Below are 22092 nucleotides of genomic sequence, written 5' to 3' on the forward strand. Positions count from 1 at the left end.
GTTAAAAATCTCTTTTTAAATCTTATAAAGTATAAAAGAGTTCATCTTTATTTAGGTTATGGCAGAAGAAAAAAAGTATGACTTAAAATGTTCAAAGTAACCAAGAAAATCAAAGTTGAAGAAAACTAAACGGTATCCTCACGAATAACGCCCCGCCCCCGAACGCCGCGCCCTAGTCCCGCCCACGCGCCGCGCGGAGAGGGGGCCTCGCGGCCGTCGGGGCTGTTGGGTGCGGAAAGCAGGGTGCTGCGCCGGAGGGCGGCCTGCAGGCGTGGCGCTCAACGATCAGCCGCCGTCACGGGTTGCGTATTTGTGTGTGACTCGCCACACGTTCCCGAGACTTGGGCGCTTTGAGGTCGACGACGTCGAGGCTCCGGGAACCTGCCCTCGGGGGAGGGCCCCGAAACTGAGGGCCGCCTCAGCCCCGCCCCCGGCTCGTCCCTCTGAGTCCTCCCTCCCGAGGCTCCCGGTCTCCCGAGGCCGCCGCCGGAGCAGCCACGTGGGCGGGGCTGGGTGGGGCCGGAGCGTCGGGGGTTTCCGGGTTCGAGTTTCGCTAGCGTAACTCTTGACCCAGTTTTGACTGGGCGGCGAGGCTTTAACTGCACTGGGTTTTCGTTGGGATCCTGAAGTGGCGCTGCACGAGCCAGGCCTTGCCCAAACTCGGATCCGAGGCAGACAGGGGCCGCAGAGTTTGCGTGGGGGGTGGAGGTGGAAGTTAAGAGTTGAAAAACCTGTCTTGGGGGGGGTATAGGTGCTTCTGCTGTCCTTGCAATAATTCAGTTCATCTAAAACTGTTGTAAAATTAAAGTCATTTAGAAAAAGAAGTTTAAACAACAAAAAACTCCTGCCTTTTTGATCCATGGCCTAAATATATTTTATTTTTTATTTTATTTTATTTTTTTTAGTTGGAGTCTCACTCAGTCGCCCAGACTGGAGTTCAGTGGCTTGACCTGCTGGTCTCTGGCGATCCTTCCGCCTCAGCCTTCCAAGTAGCTGGAACTACAGGCGCGCACTACCACAGGCCTAAATATATTTTAAATTATACTAAACGTATTCCATGCATATACCGCACAACCACCAGTAGCCAGGCTTTGGGCTATACTATTTTCCAAGGGAACTGGTTTGTATGTATTCTACCATTCCAACGATGACATGGATATTTTTATTTTAAACTTCATAATGTAGAAAATTTAGGAAACATTAAAAAAAGAATCTCACATAATTCAGCTACAGCCACAATGGAGCACCAGTATATTCTAGTACATTGATAATTTTCGTACATTAGGTGTAAATTTAGTACACCTAATGGTATATTTAAATTCTCATTTTAAGGCCTGGCACAGTGGTTCAGCCTATAATCCCAGCATTTTGGGAGACCAAGGTGGGAGGATAGCTTGAGCCCAGGGTTTGGAGACCAGCCTGGGCAACATAACAAGACCTCACCTCTACATACACACACACAAAATTAGCCCTGTATCATGGCACCTGCCTGTAGTTCCAGCTACATAGGCGGTTGAGGCAGAAGGATCCTTGAACCCAGGAGGTCAAGGCTGCAGTGAGCCATGATTGTGCCACTGCACTCCATCCTGGGTGACACATCATGAAACCCTTACTCAAAAAATAATCAATTTAACATATTCAAAACACTGAAGATATTGAAGATAACTGAAAGTTTATTAGAATACTTGGAACTGCATTTCACTCAAATAACTTGATTAAAACAACATATTAGAAGTAGAGTACTGAGTTGAGAAGATTTGAATTGGTGGCAGACTTACAAGTTTCTTTCCACTGGCATCTGGAATGTTGGAAGTAGATATTTTAGTTGTGATTAATTCAAAAAGCCTTTGGTGAATACTTAGTGTGAAGAATAGTGCTAGATGTTGGAGAGAGAGACAAAAAATGACATAGTTCCCATCCATACAGTGAAGTAAGTGGTTAGACAGGCCTGCAGACAAATAATTATAGTATGTTGGAGTAAACGCTAACTGAAGGTTGTGTGAGTTGCAATAGAAGCAAGGGGAGGAGCCTTTGGCTTTGTCAGGGAAGAAATGTTTTATTAACATTTATAGCATTTAAGATGAAATTGGAAGACTAAGTTGATATTTGCTTTAAATAGGGCACTCCAAATAGAAACAACATCATGTGGAAAGCCATAGTATTGAAATATCATCCTTTAAAACCTTGTTTTTCATTTTTGGAAGAATACAGTACAGACCAGGGAATAGTAAGTGGGGCCTAGAAAATGAAAGACTTTGTGGGCCTTGCTTAGGAGTTTATTCTTTTTTAGGATTAAAAAAAAAAAAAAAGAACAGAGAGGAGGTCTTGCTATGTTGCCCAGGCTGATCTCAAACTCCTGGACTCGAGCAATCTTTCCGCCTCAGCCTTCCAGAGTGTTGGAATTACAGCATGAGCGCCTAGCCTCTGGTTTGTTCTAATGGCCAAAGGAAGCTATTGAGATTTAAGCAGCAGAGTTGTGTGATTGAATTTGTGTCTTTCAGAAAATTCACATCCCAATAGATTGTAGCAATGCAAACTAGATTAGGAGACCATTATAAGTAATTCAGGTACAAGATGAGAAGGTCTTGAACTTGTACTCAGTGAAGTGAGATTCAAGAGGAAGAAGGAGATTGGAGAGGTTATTAAATAGAATCAATAGGATTAAGCGTGATACATTGTTGCAGTATGACCCCAGCCCTTCCCACTATCTACACCCATTTTTCATACCTTCCTGTATCCGTACCCTTGGGTAGTCTCCTCCCAGACTGATTGACATGACTTGCTTTGGCATTGAGTAATGTTAGTAGAGCCTTGAAGAATTCTTGCACATTGGGACTTACATGTTTGTTTGTTTTTTTTGCTGGCAAAAACCTTTTGCCACGATGTGATTAAATCTCTTAGAAGATGAGGCCATTTGGACAGTGGCTCCAGTTGTCCCAGCTGTCAGCCTTACCAGTTAAGGCCCCAAACATATGTATGAGGTCATCCTAGACCATCCAGTTCCAGTTATGATGGTTCAGACCCAGAAGAGTTAGCCAGTTAACACAAAGAATTACAAGAAATAAAAAATATTTGTTTTAAGGCTTTAGGTTTGTAGCAGTTTGTTTCATAACAAAAATTAACTGATAGTCGCCAAAGTGAAAGGATTGCTTGAGCCCAGGAGTTCAAGACCAGCCTAGGCAACATAGCAAGACCTCATCTTTACAAAAAATTTTCTAAAAATTAATCAGGCATGGTGGCTGGCACCTGTAGTCTCAGCTACTTGGAAGGCTGAGGCAGAAGGATCACTTGAGCCCAGGAGGTCGAGGCTGTGGTGAGCTGAGATCATGCCACTGCACTCCAGTCAGGGTGACAGAGTGAGACCCTGACTCAAGAAATAAAAAATAACTGATAGTCTAACTGACCAATTAGGTGGGGTGGGTAAGAGAAAGAATTTAAGATGAATCTCCAATTTTATTTTAGCATGGTGGATGGATAAATGAATATTGGAAAGCTATAAGTACTAGAGTAAGTAAATTGTTGACATTCCCAAATGAATAGGAATATTTTTTAAAGTTCAAGTTTGGAGAGATAATAAATTCAGATTGGAAATACTGAGTCTTAGGAGTTCCTGAGACATACAGATGAAGATATCCAGTTGGCAGTTTAATATAAGGATCTGAAGATAGAAAATCTGGAGTAAAAGCTATGGCTTTGAATGACATTGACCGTTTCTCATTTATTAGTTTCAGGACTTTTTTGGTAGAAGCTTTGTAGACCATGTTGTCTATGAATAGAAACAGCTTCTTTCTGATCCCTATGCCTTTTATTTCTTACTCTATTGTATTTTTATTTTTATTTTTAAAAATTTATTTATTTTCGAGTCAGGGTCTCACTCTGTCGCTCAGACTGGAGTGCAATGACACGATTGCAACTCACCACAGCATACAACTGCGCTGAAGGGGCCCACCATCCTCAGCCTCCTGAGTAGCTGGTACCACAGGCATTCGCCACCATACTTGCTAATTTATTTATTCATTTTTGTAGAGATGAGGTCTTGCTATGTTACCTATGCTGGTCTTGAATTCCTGGGCTCAAGCAATCCTCTCACCTCAGCCTCCCAAAGTGCTGGGATTACAGGTGTGAGCCACTATGCCCAGCTGCACTTTGTTGTATTAATTGTAACTGCTAGTACCATGCTGAATAGGAATAGCAACAGTAGACATCCTTGTCATATTCCTGGTTTTAAGCAGAAAACGTTCAGTCTTTTATCATTATGTTAGCTCTATTTCTTTTGTATGAGAGTTTTTTTCATGAGTGGATATTGAATTTAAACATTTTTTTCTCTTTTTTTAAGAGACAGGGTCTCCCTCTGTCTCTCAGGCTGGAGTTAGCGGCTTGATCCTAGTTCATTGTAGCCTCAAACTCCCAAACTCATGCCATCCTCTTGCTTCAGCCTGCCAAGTTGCTGGGATTACAGGCGTGAGCCACTGCACCGGGCCTGGTATTGAATTTTGACAACTATTTTTTCTGTGTTTATTGAAAAGTCATAAAATTTTTCATCTCTAGTCTGTTGATATGGTGAAATGTATCAATTAACTTTTAAATGTTGAACCAGCCTTACATTTCCAGGATAAACCCCACTAAGTTGTAGTGTATTATCCTTTTTATATGTTACATTCAATTTACAAATGTTTTAATGGAGGATGGATGCATCTATGTTTATGGGAGATACTGCTTTTCTTACAATGTCTTTATCTGTTTTGGGTATCAGAATGATGCTGGCCTGAATTGGAAAGTATTTTGTCTCCTTCTATTTCAGAAGAGATTGTATAGAATTAGTATCATTGCTTACTCAAATGCTTGGTAGAATTTGCCAGTGAAGCCATCTGGCCTATTTTTAAAAATTTTGTGGAAAGGCTTTAAATTACAAATTCCCATTTCTTTAATAGTTATAGAATTATTCAGGCATATTTGTAAATGAACTTTGATAGTTTGTACTTTTGAAGGAATTGACATAAAGTTGTTTATAATTTTTCCTTATTAGCCTTTTATTCTCTGTAGAGTCTGTATTGAATTAGTGCACTTTTTTTTTTTAAGACATGGGCCCTTGCTCTATGGCTCAGGCTGGAGTGCAATGGCACAATCATAGCTTACTGCAGTTGCAAACACCCGGGCTCAAGTGATTCTCCTGCCTCAGTCTCCTGAATATCTGTGACTACAGGCATGTACCACCATGCCTGACTGCTTTTTACATTTTTTGTAGAGATGGGGTCTCGCTGTGTTGCCTAGGCTGGTCTCAAAGTCCTGGCTTCAAGTGATCCTCCTGCTTTGGTCTCCGAAAACGCTGGGGATCACAGGCATGAGCCATTGTGCCCAGCCAATGTTGGCACTTTTATTGCTTGCATTGGTAATTTGTGTTCTTTGTTTTTTTCCTGCTCAGTATGGCTAAAAGTTTATCCATTTTATTGATATTTTCAATGAAATTTGGTTTCTTTTATTTTGGTTTTATTCATTTTCTGTTGTTTTCCTGTTTTTAATTTCATTGATTGTTCTGCTTGCTTTATGTTAATTTGCTCTTTTTATTTTATTTTATTATTTTATTTTTTTGAGTTGGAGTCTCACTCTGTTGCCCAGACTGGAGTGCAGTGGCTACTCCTGGCCACTGCAGCCTCGACCTGCTGGGCTCCGGTGATCCTTCCGCCTCAGCCTTCCCGGTAGCTGGAACTACAGGCGCGCGCTACCACGCCCGGCTAGTTTTTGATTTATTGTAGAGATGAGGTCTCGCCAAGTTGCCCAGGCGGGTCTCGAACCTACAGGCTCAGGCAGTCCACTCACCTTAGCCTCCCAAAGGCGCGGGATTACAGACTGAGCCACCGAGTCCGGCAATTTGCTCTTTTTAAAAATCTGGTTTCTTTTTTTTTTTTTTTTGAGTTGGAATCTCACTCTGTCGCCCAGACTGGAGTGCAGTGGCTGCTCCCGGCCACCGCAGCCTCGACCTGCTGGGCTCCGGCGATCCTTCCGCCTCAGTCTTCCGAGTAGCCGGAATTACAAGCATGCGCCACCATGCCTGGCTGAGTTTTTGATTTATTGTAGAGATGAGGTCTCGCTGCCCAGGCGGGTCTTGAACCCGCGGGCTCAGGCAGTCCACTCACCTCAGCCTCCCAAAGGCACGGGATTACAGGCTGAGCCACCGAGCCTGGCTAAAAATCTGGTTTCTAAAGGTAGAAGTTTGGAAAATTGATTTTGACATCTTTATTTTTTCCTTATAAGCATGTAATTTTATGTTTGCTGTTAAGTACTGCTTTAGCTGAATATCATAAATTCTGATATGTTGTTATTCAATTCAAACTATTTTCTTATTTGTCTTAGGGCTTCTTTTTTTTTGAGTCAGAGTCTCACTCCATCACCCAGGCTGGAGTGCAGTGGCACACTCACGGCCACCCCAGCATTGACCTGCTGGTCTCTGGCAATCCTTTCGCCTCAGCCTTCCAAGTAGCCAAAACTATAGGTGCATGCTACCACACCTGGCTAATTTTTTGACTTATTGTAGAGATGTGGTCTCACCATGTTCCCCAGGCTGATCTTGAACCTCTGGACTCAGGCAATCCTCTCACTTCAGCCTCCCAAACAGCTGGAATTACAGGCTTGAGCCACCTTGACTGGCCTTATCTTAGGACTTCTTTAACCCATGAGTTATTTGGAAATGCGTTAATTTATAAATATCAGGGTTTTCCAGATACCTTTCTATTATTGCTTTCTAATTCTGATGTTTAGAGAACATACTTTTTATTATTTAAATTTTTAATATTTATTTTATTACTTAGAATATCATCTACCTTGGTGAATGTTCCAGGTGCACTTGAAAAGAATGTGTGTTCTGCTGTTATTCGGTAAGAGTGTTTTATTTTTATTTATTTATTTATATTTATTTATTTATTTATTTTTGAGTTGGAGTTTCACTCCATTGCCCAGACTGGAGTGCAGTGGCACGCTTCTGGCCACCGCAGCCATGACTTGTTGGCCTCCGGGGATCCTTCCACCTGAGCCTTCCAAATAGCTGGAACTACAGGCGCATGCTACCACGCCCAACTAATTTTTGATTTATTGTAGAGATGAGGTCTCGCCAAGTTGCCCGGGCAGGTCTCGAACCCGCGGGCTCAGGCAATCCACTCACCTCGGCCTCCCAAAGGGCTGGGATTACAGGCTGAGCCACCAAGCTCGGCCTTGAATTTTTTAATATATCCTCTCCATTCTATCAATTTTTGCCTCATATATATAGTTTTTGAAGATCTGTTGTTAGCTTTGTATGCATTTGAGATTATTATGTCTTCTTGATGACTTGATCTTTTGACATCATGTAACATGTGGCCAGGTGTAGTGGCTCACCTGTAATCCCAGCAATTTGGGAGACTGAGGCAGGAGGATTACTTAAGGCCAGGAGGTCGATGCTATGGTGATCTGTGATCATGCCACTGCACTCCAGCCTGGTCGACAGAATAAGACCCTGACTCAAAAATTTAAAACAAAATTAAATTAAAAGTAAGTAGTTAAAAAAAATTGTGTAGTATCTCTCTTTATGCCTAAGAACACACAACAGCTCCAATTCTTTTGATTAGTTTTTTTCTTTTTTCTTTTTTTTTTTTTGAGTTGGAGTCTCACACTGTCACCCATACTGGAGTGCAGTGGCCGCTCCCAGCCACCACAACCTCGCCTGCTGGGCTCCAGCGATCCTTCCGCCTCAGCCTTCCAAGTAGCCGGAATTACAGGCATGCGCTACCACGCCCGGCTGATTTTTTGATTTATTGTAGAGATGAGGTCTCGCTGCCCAGGCGGGTCTTGAACCTGCGGGCTCAGGCAATCCACTCACCTTGGCCTTCCAAAGCACTGGGATTACAGGCTGAGTCACCGAGCCCGGCCTGATTAGTTTTTTTCAAGTTGTATCTTTTTCTGTTCTTTTACTCTTATTCTGTCTCTGGATTGCTTATTTTCTTTCTTTCTTTTTTTTTTTTTGAGTTGGAGTCTCACTCTGTCATTCAGACTGGAGTGCAGTGGCCGCTATCGGCCACTGCAGCCTCGACCTGCTGGGCTCCAGTGATCCTTCCACCTCAGCCTTCCAAGTAGCTGGAATTACAGGTGTGCGCTACCCGCCCGGCTAATTTCTGATTTATTGTAGAGATGAGATCTCGTCAAGTTGCCCAGGTGGGTCTCGAACCTGTGGGCTCAGGCAATCCACTCATCTCGGCCTCCCAAAGTGCTGGGATTACAGGCTGAGCCATCAAGCCCGGCCTGCTTATTTTATTTCGGTTGTCTTTTCTTTTCAATTCAATCTGATAAGTTTTACTTTTAATTGGCATGTTTAAACTATTTATATTTATTGTAATAATTGATATGATTGGACTTAGCTTACCCTTTTCTTGTGCATTTTCTGTTTGTTACCTGTTTTTTTTTCTCTCTCTGTTTTACCTTTTCTGCCCTCTTTTGGATTATTTGAATTGTTGGGAGCTGGCCATGGAGGCCCACTGAGCGTTAGGGATCAGGAAGGGCCATTGACCCCAAGACCACTAGGATGCATTCGGAAGCTATTGACCCCATTTCCTCCCCCTTTCTACTCAGCACTAACCAGATTAAGTTCCTGTGAACTCAAAACATAAAAACTCTAGCCGGGCTCGGTGGCTCAGCCTGTAATCCCGCGCCTTTGGGAGGCTGAGGTGAGTGGATTGCCTGAGCCTATAGGTTCGAGACCCGCCTGGGCAGGCGAGACCTCATCTCTACAATAAATCAAAAAAATCAGCCAGGCGTGGTAGTGCATGCCTGTAATTCTGGCTACTTGGAAGGCTGAGGCGGAAGGATCGCCGGAGCCCAGCAGGTTGAGGCTGTGGTGGCCGGGAGCGGCCACTGCACTCCAGTCTGGGCGACAGAGTGAGACTCCAACTCAAAAAAAAAAACCAAAAAAAACATAAAAACTCTGAGACCGGGGTGAACACAAGTTAACTTTAGAAGCTCATTGCTCCCATTCTTCCACAAACTGCAGTTTTGGCTTTCACACAACTCTCTCTCTCTCTCTCTCTCTCTCTCTCTCTCTCTCTTTTTCTTCCTCCCCCCAATCGCCAACGCCGTCTCCACCTTTGGGGTACCCTGAACCTGGCTGGAGCTGGTCTCCGGCATTGAATAGTTTAGTGTTTAATTTTAATTTACTTTTTGTCTTTTTAGCTATATTTTACTTTTTAATTTTTAATTGTGGTAAAATACATATAATATAAAATTGACCATCTTAGCCATTTTAAGTGTACAGTACAGTAATGTTAAGTATATTTACATTCATTTCAATGAATCGTCAAAGCTTCTTTTTGTCGAAAATGAAACTCTCTACCTATTAAACAACTCCCCATTCTCTGTCCCCCCAAACCTTAGTGAACACCATGCTACTTTCTGTTGCTGTGAATTTGACTTCTCTAGGTACTTTGTATAAGTGAAATCATACAGTATTTGTCTTTATGACTGACTTATTTAACTTTGCATAATATGCAAGTTTCACCCATGTATTAGCATGTATCAGAATTTTCTTCCTTTTTAAGACTGAATAATATTCCATTGTTTGTACATAAGGCATTTTATCTGTTCATCTGTCAATGGATACTAGGGTTTCTTCCATCTTTTGTGAATAATGCTACTATGAATATAAAAATATTTATTGATATTGAGATTTTGCTTTCAGTTCTTTTGGATATATATCCAAAAGTGGAATTGTTGGATCATATGGTAATTCTTTTTTTTTTTTTTTTTTTTGATGCGGAGTCTCACTCTGTTATCCAGACTGGAGTGATCATAGCTCACCACAGCCTTGACCTCCTGGGCTCGGGTCATCCTTCCACTTCAGCCTCCTGAGTAGCTGGGACTACAGGCACATGTTACCATAACTGGCTAGTTTTTTTATTTTTTTGTAAAGATGAGGTCTTGCTATGTTGCCTAGGCTGGTCTTAAAGTACTGGGCTTAAGTAATCCTCCAGCCTCTGTCTCCCAAAGTGTTGGGATTACAGATGTAAACCACCATGCGTAGCTTCTGCTGACTCTTTAATTGCAGATTCTGGCCTCTAGAATTTGAGCAAATAAATTTCTGTTGTTTTAAGTCACCATGTTTGTGGTAATTTGATATAACATTTTTAGGAAATGATTACACCTCTCCTAGAACTCCAGTGACATGAATGTTAGACCATCTGGTTGTCCTATGGGTTCCTGAGACTCTCTGTTCATTTTATTCTTAATCTTTTTTCTCTGTTCTTCAAATTGGATAATTTCTACTGATCTTTCTTCACTGATTCTTTCTTCTGTTTATAGTCTTTATTGTGTTGTTATTATTATTATTATTAGTAGTAGTAGTAGTAGTAGTAGTAGGTATCTCACTCTGTCACCCGGGCTGGAGTGCAGTGGCATGCTCATGGCCATCGCAGCTTTCACCTGATGGGCTCAGGTGATCCTTCTGCCTCAGCCTTTCAAGTAGCTGGAACCATAGGCGTGTACCACCACATGTGGCTAATTTTTAAATTTATTTTAGAGAGGCATGAGCCACTGCGCCCAGCTATTGTGTTATTTATATCATCTACTTCAGTTTTTTTTTCCTTAGAGACAGGGTCTTACCCTTGTCACTCGGCTAGAGTGTGGTGGTACAATCATAGTTCACTATAGCCTCAAACTCCTAGACTTTTTTTTTTTGAGTTGGAGTCTCACTGTCACCCAGGCTGGAGTGCAGTGGCATGCTCACCGCCACCACAACCTAGACCTGCTGGGCTCAGGTAATCCTTCCACCTCATTCTTCCAAGAAGCTGGAACTACAGGCGTGTCCCACCAGGCCTGGCTAAAAATTTTTTTAAAAATTTTATTTTAGAGATGAGGTCTCTCCAAGTTGTCTGGGTTGGAAACTTCTAGACTTAAGCAATCCTTCTACCTCAGCCTCCTGAGTAGCTGGGACTACACGCATGAGCCACCACACCCAGCTATGAAATATTTTATTTCAGATATATTTTTCAGTTTTAAAATTTGTGTTTGGTTCTTTTTCTGTTGAGATCTTAAATCTTTCCATTCATTTCAAGCATTTTCATTTTTCCCTATGGAATATGATGATAATAGCTGTTTGAAAAGTCTTTGACAATTTCATCATCTTGGCATTGATATCTATCAATTGTCTTTTCCCTTAAGAACTAGTTACTTTTTCCTGATGCTGTATATGTTGAATAATGCCAATTTGTATCCTGAACATTTTTATATTGTTTTATGAGTCTCTGGGGCCTATTAAAATTCTCCAGAGAATGCTAATTTTTATTGGGTTCAGCAGTCAGCCATCCTGGTTAGATTGAGACTATCAGGTCTGTCTTGCTTGTTTCCCCCTCCACCTTTTCTGTAGGTTCTGGTGTCAGAACACTTTTCGTTTTTTTGTTGTTTTTTTTTTTTGAGTTGGAGTCTCACTCTGTCACCCAGACTGGAGTGTAGTGACTGCTCCCAGCTACTGTAGCCTCGACCTGCTGGGCTCTGGTGATCCTTCCACCTCAGCCTTCCAAGTAGCTGGAACTACAGGCACGCACTACCACACCCGGCTAATTTTTTTGATTTATTGTAGAGATGAGGTCTTGCCAAGTTGCCCAGGCAGGTCTCGAACCCTCGGGCTCAGGCAATCCACTCACCTCAGCCTCCCAAAGCGCGGGATTACAGGCTGAGCCACTGAGCCCGGCTCAGAACACTTTTCAAAATCTGTGCTATGCTAACTAGGATCTGTCCTACATCTGTCTGTGCACCTCGGGGCTTGGTTTTGGACTTGTGCTGTGCTTTATATTGTTCAGTTTTCAAGGCCTTTGCTAAGCTGTGTTGAGGCGTTCTGTGTATATGCACCTCAGGAATGAACCTTGGGCATATTCTGGTTTGTACATAGAAGTAGGAGAACCTAACTGGGCACAGTGGCTCAAGTCTGTAATCCCAGTATTTTGGGAGGCCGAAGCGAGAGGATTGCTGGAGCCCAGGCGTTCGAGACCAGCCTGGGCAACTTGGCAAGACCTCGTCTCTACAATAAATCAAAAAATTAGCCGGGATGGTGTTGTACGCCTGTAGTTCCAGTTACTTGGAAGGCTGAGGCAGAAGGATCACCTGAGCCCAGCAGGTCGAGGTTGCAGTGGCTGTGAGTGTGCCACCGCACTCCAGCCTGAGCAACAGAGTGAGACTCCAACTCAAAAAAAAAAAAAGGAATAGGCTAACCTTCCTACTTGGGGAGTCTTCTCAACTTCCTGCCTCTGTCCTATAGCTGGAATGATGGTGTTTCTCTAGGAGTTTTAGTTGTCTGTGCTACTGTCACAGCTGTAGCAAAAGAGAGAAGGGGAGGAAAAAAAGAGACTTTTCCCTTACAACTCTTTGAAACCCAGGGACCTGTTTCTGAGTACCTCGATCTACACAGACAGAATTTTCTGGGAGTTTTTAGCTCTCTACACTGCCACTGCCACAACTCATAGTGTGCTTGCCCTCAAGTAAAACACACAACACATGGAAAACTCGCTCCCACATGGGTCCCTGCTCGAAGGCTGACTCTATTTTTGTTTACTTTTCAGAGTTTGCTTTTCAGTGCTGGTAGTTGCTTTATTTGCTCCAGAGTATTTAGGTATATCAGCAGTAGAGATAGGCTTTTGTGGACTACTCTATCTTGGCTGGCACTGGACTCTTGAAATACTTATTTCTTAAATTAGTCATTTAATGTCTGTCTCTTCTATACTGAATGTCAGCAGGGACTATTTTGATTTTGTTTAATTACTGTAACCCATGCCTATTACAGTTCTTGGCATGTACTAAGTAACCAATAAATGTTTATGGGGTAAATAGATGAATGGTTGCTTTTCAAACCTTATCTTGCCTGACATTTTTGCAACATTCTATATACTAGGAGTTATTTTCACCTCCCAGACTCTTTCTTCCCTAAGCTTCCATATTACTACATTCTACTGACTTCTGTACTTCGATAGACTTTCTTTACAGGCAAGTTGTGGCTACTTTGTGAACCATACAGCTTCAGAAATTGCTGTGAAAAGGGAGACACCTACATAGTCACCCACGTAGGCCCAAGCACAGCCTTAGAGAGTAGTGAATGCTCAGTCACCATTTTGTCATCCTAGCAAAGAGTGAATACAGTCATCCCTTGTTATCTGCAGGGGACTGGTTTCTGGGACCCCCTGTGAATACCAAAATCTATGAATACTCAAGTCCCTTATATACAATGGTATAATATTTGCATATAACCTACACACATCCACCTGTATACTTTAAATTACCTGTAAATTACTTATAAGTATTATACAATGTAAATGTTATATAAGTAGTTGTTATACTGTGTTGTTTAGGGAATAATGACAACAAAAAAGTCTGTACATACTTAGTATAGACACAGCCATTCTTTTTAAAAATTTTCCTCCTAGTGTCTTCAATCCTTGGTTGGATGAATCCACAAATGTCAAAATCACAGATACAAAATCCACAGATACAAAGGGTCAACAGTATGTATGGTGACATTCCTTTGTTGTGTTCTTGTTAACATATTATTAATGAATCTAGTCTTCTGGGTCTTCTTTTCTTCTGCTTATTTAGCTAATCATTACTTTCCTACACAGATCTTATAGAAATATAAATTACAAGCATTACTTTACACAAATATAAACAGAAAATATGTCAAATTTTTTAAAATTAGAAAATATAGTTTCTTTAAAGTAAATTAGTGAGAGGAAGAGAAAGAGAAGATTCACCTCCCCAAGGTGGGGGAGGGAGCCAAAGCCCAGAAGCATGGCCACACCAGAGTCTAGCAAGGCAATGGCCCTCAAATATTTTATTCAATTTATTAATTAATGAGAGAACATGTAAGATATTAAGATTGAGTTAAAGAAAGTTTCAAGGAACAGAAACTTTAGTCAATCAGCCAAAGGAATGTTGAAAAAAATTTGCTAATTGATGCAAATTCCTATATGACAGAGGATATAATATTTGGCATTATATTTTTTACCAAATGGAAAGCAATTAAACCTCTACCAGATTTGCATTTGTGTTGCTAAGGATAAGAATCATTTGCATTGTTCTCTGATAGGAATTATTTGCATCATATCAGTTTTCTACAGGTTAATCACTACCCTTATAAAGGTGTAAAATAACCTAACTGATCGAAAGTCAAATTAAGATGCACACCTCTACATAATCAGATAATTCCCAGAGGGTCTAAATGACACCCTGCATTCCATGAAAGGACCCCAGTAATCTCTTCTGCTTATTTCCAAGTTTGGAATACTTTTTATTTCTTTTTTTAATCTACTTCCTGAGAAGTAATAGATATGTTTTCTTAAAACCTATCCCAGATAGGAAGATTTTGCTTTCTCCCTTTCCTCATATAATATTTTTCCTTTCTTCTTGTCTCTTATTTTCTTTACATCTTGGTCCCAGCTTGCTTGTTTGCTTGCATCCTTCCTTCCTTTATTTATTTATTTATTTATAGTCGGAGTCTCTCACTCTGTCACCCAGGCTAGAGTATGGTGGCATGATCATGGCTCACCACAGCCTCAGCCTCCGGGGCTCAGGCAATCCTTCTGCCTCAGCCTCCTGAGTAACTGGGGCTACAGAGGTGAGCCACCATCCCTGACTAATTTTTTTATTCTTTGTAGAGATGAGGTCTCACTGTGTTGCCCAGTCTAGTCTCAAACTCTGGTCCTCAAGCAATCCTCCCACCTCAGCTTCCCAAAGCGCTGGGGCTACAGGTGTGAGTCACTGCTCCTGGGCCCAGCTTGTTTCCTTTAAAACAAAATTTTATTTCCTTTCTCTTTCACACTCAGGTGACATGGCTGATGGCTCTGGAATTCATTTCCTAAACATTTGAGTAGTAACTTGAAGTGTTAGTTTTTTATTTTGGGAACAATAAAATGGTATTTTAAAAAATATTTAAAATGGTCTTTATTGATTTGACCTTTTTTTTCAATCCTCGTTTGACTGAGATGTTTGGTATTATTTATATTATATTCCCAGTTTTATTCTAAGTTCCATGAGGATAAAAACTACAATTAATCTTTTTTTAATTTACAGAAATTGTATCCACTAGTTGAGGGATGGTAAATATGTAGCACTTATGTTACCCCTCTGCTTACCCATACACATGATAGATATTGACAGTCACTCTTGTTCAACCTGGACTCAGTCTCAGATTCCTTCTTAATACAGAATTCCAGGCTTCTACTATCAATCAGTTGAAACTGGCACAAGATGGACAGGTTTTAAATGCATGTTTTAAAGAAATTTATCATAGAACAGTCTGGTTCTAGAGTTGATGTCTTAAGTAAAATCAATCAGAAATTATTTTGTTGTCTTAGAAATGTATAATGAAGCCGGGCTCGGTGGCTCAGCCTGTAATCCCATGCCTTTGGGAGGCTGAGGTGAGTGGATTGCCTGAGCCTGAGGGTTCGAGACCCGCCTGGGCAGCAAGACCTCATCTCTACAATAAATCAAAAAAAAAAAAAAAAAATCAGCCGGGCATGGTAGCTCATGCCTGTAATTCCGGCTACTCGGAAGGCTGAGGCGGAAGGATCACGGGAGCCCAGCAGGCGAGGCTGCGGTGGCCAGGAGCGGCCACTGCACTCCAGGCTGGGTGACTGAGTGAGACTCCAACTCAAAAAAAAAAAAAAAAAAAAGAAATGTATAATGAGTATAGGGAGGAAATTTTTGTCTCTCTCCTAAAATAAAAAAAGTCTTTTGGGAATTGTTCCAAAGTAATTAGTTGTATGGTGTTGATTATAATCTTCCAAAGTATGTTTTCCTTTCCTTTTTTATCCAAAAATTCATGGAAATTATCAAGATAGTTATATTTCTTATATAAAAATTAATTTCTGTCATGTGGCTTATCCTTCTGGAAAATGAAGGCATGGATTTATTAACCTATTTTTAGTGCATCACCTTAAATGTATTTATTTTTTATCCTAAAGTAATATATTTTAGCTTGAAAATTGTTTGAAATCTTAAAATCAGTCATTAAAACTGGAGAGTTTTGTCATAGATCAAAGAGGGTTCAAAAACAAATTAGTCACTCCTTTCTTTCTTTCTTTTTTTTTTTTTGAGACAGAGTCTCATTCTGTCACCCAGGCTGCTGGAGTGCAGTGGCACAATCATGGCTCACCATAGCCTCAACCTCCTGAATTCAGACAAGTCTTCTACTTTAGCTTCCCGAGTAGCTGGGACTACAGGCTTACACCACCATGTCTGGCTAATTTGTAAATTTTTTGTAGAGATGAGGTTTCGCTAATTTCTCAGGTTGGTCTCGAACTCTTGGGCTCAAGAAATCTTCCCACCTTGGCCTCCTAAAATTCTGGGATTTTAGCCATGAGCCACCATGCCCAGCCACCCCCTTTCTTGTAGAACTTTATAAACTTTAGATGTATCCTATGACCAAAGGAAGCACTTGGTGTTTTACACAGGGTAGGCAGGATTTATTGGCTTCTTTAATGTTCTCCTCAGAGTTCTTGGTACTCACATAGCATAATTTTTTTTTAGTTGGAGTCTCACTCCATCACCCAAGCTGGAGTACAGTGGCATGATCATGATGATCACAGTTCACATCAGACTCGACCTTCTGTGCCCAGGTGATCCTTCTGCCTCAGCTTCCTGATTAGCTGAGACTATAGGCACATGCCACCACGCTGGCTAATTTTTTTTATTTTGTTGTAGAGACAAGGTTTCACTATGTTGCCCAGGCTGGTCTCCACATTCTTGCCAATACTTGTTATTATCTGTCTTTCTTTTTTTTTTGTCAGGGTCTTACTCTGTCACCCAAACTGGAGTGCAGTGGCACAGTCATAGCTCACTTTAGCCTCTACCTATTGGGCTCAGAGGATCCTCCTGCCTTAGTCTCCCAAGTAGTTGGGACGACAGGAACATGCCATCATGCCCAGTTTATTTTTTAATTTTTTTTAAAGACAAAGTCTCGCTATGTTGCCCCCATTGATCTTGAACTCCTGGCCTCAATCAGTCCTTCTGCCTCAGCCTCTCAAAGTGCTGGGATTACAGGCGTGAGACATGAGCCTCTGCGCCCAACCTCATAACATAATTATCAAAAACATGGACTGTGGCTGGGTGTGGTGGCCCATGCCTATAATCCCAGCACTTTGGGAGGTCAAAGTGAGAGGATTGGCTGAGCTCACGGGTTCAAGACCAGCTGGGCAACTTGGAGAGACCTCATCTCTACAATAAATCAAAAAATTAGCTGGGCATGGTGGTATGTGCCTGTAGTTCCAGCTACTTGGAAGGCTGAGGAAGAAGGATTACCTGAACCCAGCAGGTTGAGGCTGCTATGTCCGTGAGTGTGCCGCTGTACTCTGACCTGGGGAACAGAGTAAGACTCCGACTCAAAAAAAACCAAAAAACAAAAAACCATGGATGTGAGGCCAAACTTCCTTGAGATCAGCTTGGACAGATTATTTAACCCTGCTGGTTCTTAGTTTCCTCATCTTAATGTGGTTATGGTGAAGAATTTTTATTTATTTACATAACTGTTAGGAATACACATACATTTATATGCACATATATGTGTGAATGTGTATACATATACTCTCTTGTAAAGCACTTAGATTAGTCTGAGGTCATGGTAAACACTATACATGTCAATTATTATTTATCTTTACAAATCAGACTTAATGTAATTTCTCAAATGCTTACCAATTCCAGATCTTTTCTCATGAAAGAGTATTAAAATTTATTAAAGTGTTTCTTTAATAGTTACATAAATCTTTTGTTTCTTACTGTAAATAAGTTTCTTGACCCATAAAAGGAACTGTTTGCTCAAGAAAAAAAATCCCAATTTGTTCCAATACAGGAAGAATAGACTAATTTGAGAAAATTTTTAAAAATATTAACTGAGAGGACCATAGTCTTCTTCATAAAATGGCTGTAAGAGGCAAAAATACTAAGAAACATGTATTTATGAAATAGCTACTGCTTTTTTCCCCCTCAGTTTGATTTAAATTTAATATCCTCCCACAATGGAAAATGATTTACAATAAAGAGATAAACTAGAAGGAGTAGAAAAATGGAAACAAGATGTCATTTCCTTTTACTATCCAACAGATTTACCATATGTTTTAAAATGATGTTTGGCCATCTACAGTAAATGAAACAAAATTCTCTTTAAAATAATATAACACTTTAAACTATTTATATTACCAAACTCTCCCTCTCCTGTGAAACATTCATTTTACCGAGCAAAGGTTTATTTAAGCTCCACTTACATCTATGTTGTTTTTAGCTCATTTTCTTTTTTTTAAAAAGCAATTGGTGAGTTTATTTCCCAGTTTAGCTGTTATAATAAAACAGAAAGGCATTTCTGTTTTGGCCTCTCATACAGCATTATCAAAAACTACGAAACTCGCAGCAAAATATAGGGCAGTATAAAATTAGAAACTGCTGGTGTATCTTCAGCAGCAGATACTGGACTTGCAGTTGTTGGTTCCCTCTTGCCACTAGCACAGATCTGAAGGTCACTCTGTGTAGCAGACAATGAGTCCCCAGAGTGTGCTTTTTAAATAACAGCTTTCTTATTCACATGGCATAAAATTAATCCTTTTAAAGCATATAACCCAGTGGGTTTTAGTATCTTCACAGAGTTGTGTAATCGTCATCATTGTCAATTTAGAGCATTTTCTTGGCTCTAGAAAGAAACCCTGTACCCATTAACAGTCATTCCCTTAGGCATTGGCAATCACTAAGCTATTTTCATCTTCTTGGATTTGCCTATTCCAGACATCTCATATAAATAAATCACAAATATGTGGCCTTTGTGACTGGCCTCTTTCACTTAGCACAATGTTTTTGAAGTTTATTCGAAGCATGTAGCAGTGTTTCATTCCTTTTTTAGGCTGAATAATATTCCATTGTATAGACATGCCACATTTTGTTCATTCATTCACCAAATGATGTACATTTCTGTTGTCCTTGTTTGTTGATTATTATGAACAATACTGCTATTAACATCCATGTGTTAGTTTTTATGTGGACATATGTTTTCATTTTTCTTGAGTATATTCCTAATATTGAAATCACTGGATCATGTGATAACTTAACCTTTTGAGGAACTGCCAGATTATTTTCCAAAGTGGCAGTACTGTTTAGTATTCCCAGCTGCAGTGTATGAGAGTGCCAATTTCTCCACATTCTCACCAACACTTGTTATTATCTGTCTTTTTTTTTTTTTTTTTTGAGTCAGGATCTCACTCTGTTACCAGGGTGGAGTGCAGTGGCACAATCATAGCTCGCTGCAACCTTTACCTCTTGGAGTCAGGCAACCCTTTTGCCTCAATCTCCTGAATAGTTGGGGCTACAGGTGCGTGCCACCACACCCAGTTAATTTTTTGATTTTTTTTTGTAGAGACGAGATCTTGCTATGTTGCCCAGGAGGTTTGAACTCCTGGGCTCAAGCAATCCTCCTACCTCAGCCTCCCAAAGTGCTGAGATTATAGGAATAAGTCACTACATCTGGCTTTCTGTCTTTTTTAATAGCCATTCTAGTGGATATGATGTGGTATCTCATATTGATTTTGATTTACATTTCCCTGGTAGCTAATGATGCTGGGCATCTTTTTGCTTAGTGTTCATTTGTATATTTTCTTTGGAGAAATATCTTTTCAGATGCCTTTTTTTTTTTTTTTTTTGAGTTGGAATCTCACTCTGTCGCCCAGACTGGAGTGCAGTGGCCGCTCCCAGCCACCGCAGCCTCGACCCGCTGGGCTCCGGCGATCCTTCCGCCTCAGCCTTCCAAGTAGCCGGAATTACAGGCATGCGCTACCATGCCCGGCTGATTTTTTTATTTATTGTAGAGATGAGGTCTCGCTGCCCAGGCGGGTCTTGAACCCACGGGCTCAGGCAATCCACTCACCTCAGCCTCCCAAAGGTGCGGGATTACAGGCTGAGCCACCGAGCCCGGCAGATGCTTTTTTTAAAGTTGTGGTTTTTATCTTGTTATTAGGTTGTAAGAGTTTTTAAAAATATATTTTTAATATTTTAATACAAGTCCCCTAACAGATATATGATTTGTAAGTATTTTCTCCCATTCTATGAGTTTTCTCTCTTTCTTGATGGTATTTTTTGAAATACTAAAATGTTAAGTTTTCACGAAGTTAATTTTACCTATTTTTTTATTGCTTGTGCTTTTGATGTTATATTTAAGAAACTATTCTCTAACTCAAGATCAAGAACATTTACTTCTATGGTTTTTTAAAAAGAGTTTTATAGTTTCAGTTCTTACATTTAAGTTTGTAATCTATTTTGAGTTAATTGTGTGTGTGTGTTGGGGGGGTCTCACTCTGTTGCCCAGGCTGGAGTGCAGTGGCACAATCATGAGAGCTCACAGCAGCCTTGACCTCCTGAGCTCAGATGACTCAGACTGTCCATTTCAGTTCATGATTATTCAAAGTTGAGACAGACATACTTAAGGTATTTTTTCTGTATTACTGTTTAAGATTTTTATTGTGCTCACAAACTCACATTTATAGGTAAGTCTACTTTTCTGCCTTTTCATTTGTTTAATTAGAAGCAACATACTGACAAAAATATAGCACACTCACCTAACATATAATTTATTTATTTTTTATTTTTTAAGTCAGAGTCTCTATCATCCAGGCTGGAAGGCAGTAACACGATCACAGCTCACCACAGCCTTGAACTCCTGGACCCAAGCAATCCTCCCTCTTCAGCCTCCCAAGTAGCTGGGACTACAGGTGTGTGCCACCACTCCTGGCTGATTTTTTTTTTTTTTTGTAGAGACGAAGTCTTGCTATGTTGCCCAGGATGATTTTGAACTCCTGGGCTCAAGCAGTCCTCTGGCTTTGGTCTCCAAAGTGTTGGGATTACAGGTGTGAGCCACCGCACCCAGTTTAACATATAATTTTTAAGTCACCTCATATAAAAGAACACCTGTCATTATCTATTTTGTTGTCATTATTATTTTGTTGCTGATTCTAGAGCACTTATTTTTTATTCTGTTTGTCACAATTCTTTTAAGACATAATTTAGCCATCAGTTAATAAAACAGAGTAAAACATTAGTAAAATTTTAAAGGCATTTGGTTATAAGGGGACACTGATAATATTAAAAGTACAATATGCTCTTCCAACGATTTGAACTAGTAAGCCTCATGGTTTAGGTGCACTTCATCATGAGTTAAATATACCACTTCATAATGATCAGCCAGTTGTCACCATGCCATTTCAATATAGAAGTTTAATTCTTGAAGCTCAGTTTCAGGAGCTTAATTATCAGATTATTGGGAGAAATGCAAGTACCATAGTATTCCCTGAACTTACATTATATGAATATATATTTCTCCCAATTGCACATATTTTGTACTTTTTACTTACTACAGCATTATTGGTATGTGTACACTTATGTACAAATAGCATCTCCCCTCTTGTCCTTGTGTTAATTATATTTTATATTTTCTGTATTCCTGATGTTCTAGCACCTGGGGCTTTGCTGCCTAGAGAGGGACTGCCCCTCCTAGGATCAGCTAATTCCTAGAGATAGAAAAGCACACCTCTCGTATGCAAACCAACCAATTTCAGCTCCCTCCTTTATAGAGGTCTTGAGCTATAGGCCACTATCTGCCTGCCCTAACCACTCCGGGGCCAGGTACCAGACAACTCCAGATAGCCCCTGCACTCCAGAGCCCTCTGAAATTATTCGAATTAGCCAATCCTGAGCCTGCTTACCCTGCCTCGAATGTTCCTGCTTACGGAAACCATAATAAACTCTTGACAACGTTTCCCCTTCATTCCTTCTGCTTCCTGACCAGCCCTAGTAATTCCCTGTGTGGTCTTCCATGGCATGGCTTACCTCCTGTTTCTTGAAATCCGTGACTATAAAATCTTCTTTCTTCATGAGTCATCTGCCTATCTGCTTGTTTTACCATGCCTGATGAAAACAAATTCAGATACATTTAAAAATACTCCTACAGAGATGAATGTACTGAATCCCTTATCTGTTAACTAGTGAAAATGACATTATCTTATATATAAGGAAGAATACAGTTATTCCTTGGTATCCACGGGAGATTGGTTCCAGGACCTCCAT

This window comes from Carlito syrichta, unplaced genomic scaffold (genome assembly GCF_000164805.1).
Source record: "Carlito syrichta isolate Samal-C Ts95f unplaced genomic scaffold, Tarsius_syrichta-2.0.1 Scaffold314028, whole genome shotgun sequence".
In the NCBI taxonomy this organism is placed as follows: domain Eukaryota; kingdom Metazoa; phylum Chordata; class Mammalia; order Primates; family Tarsiidae; genus Carlito; species Carlito syrichta.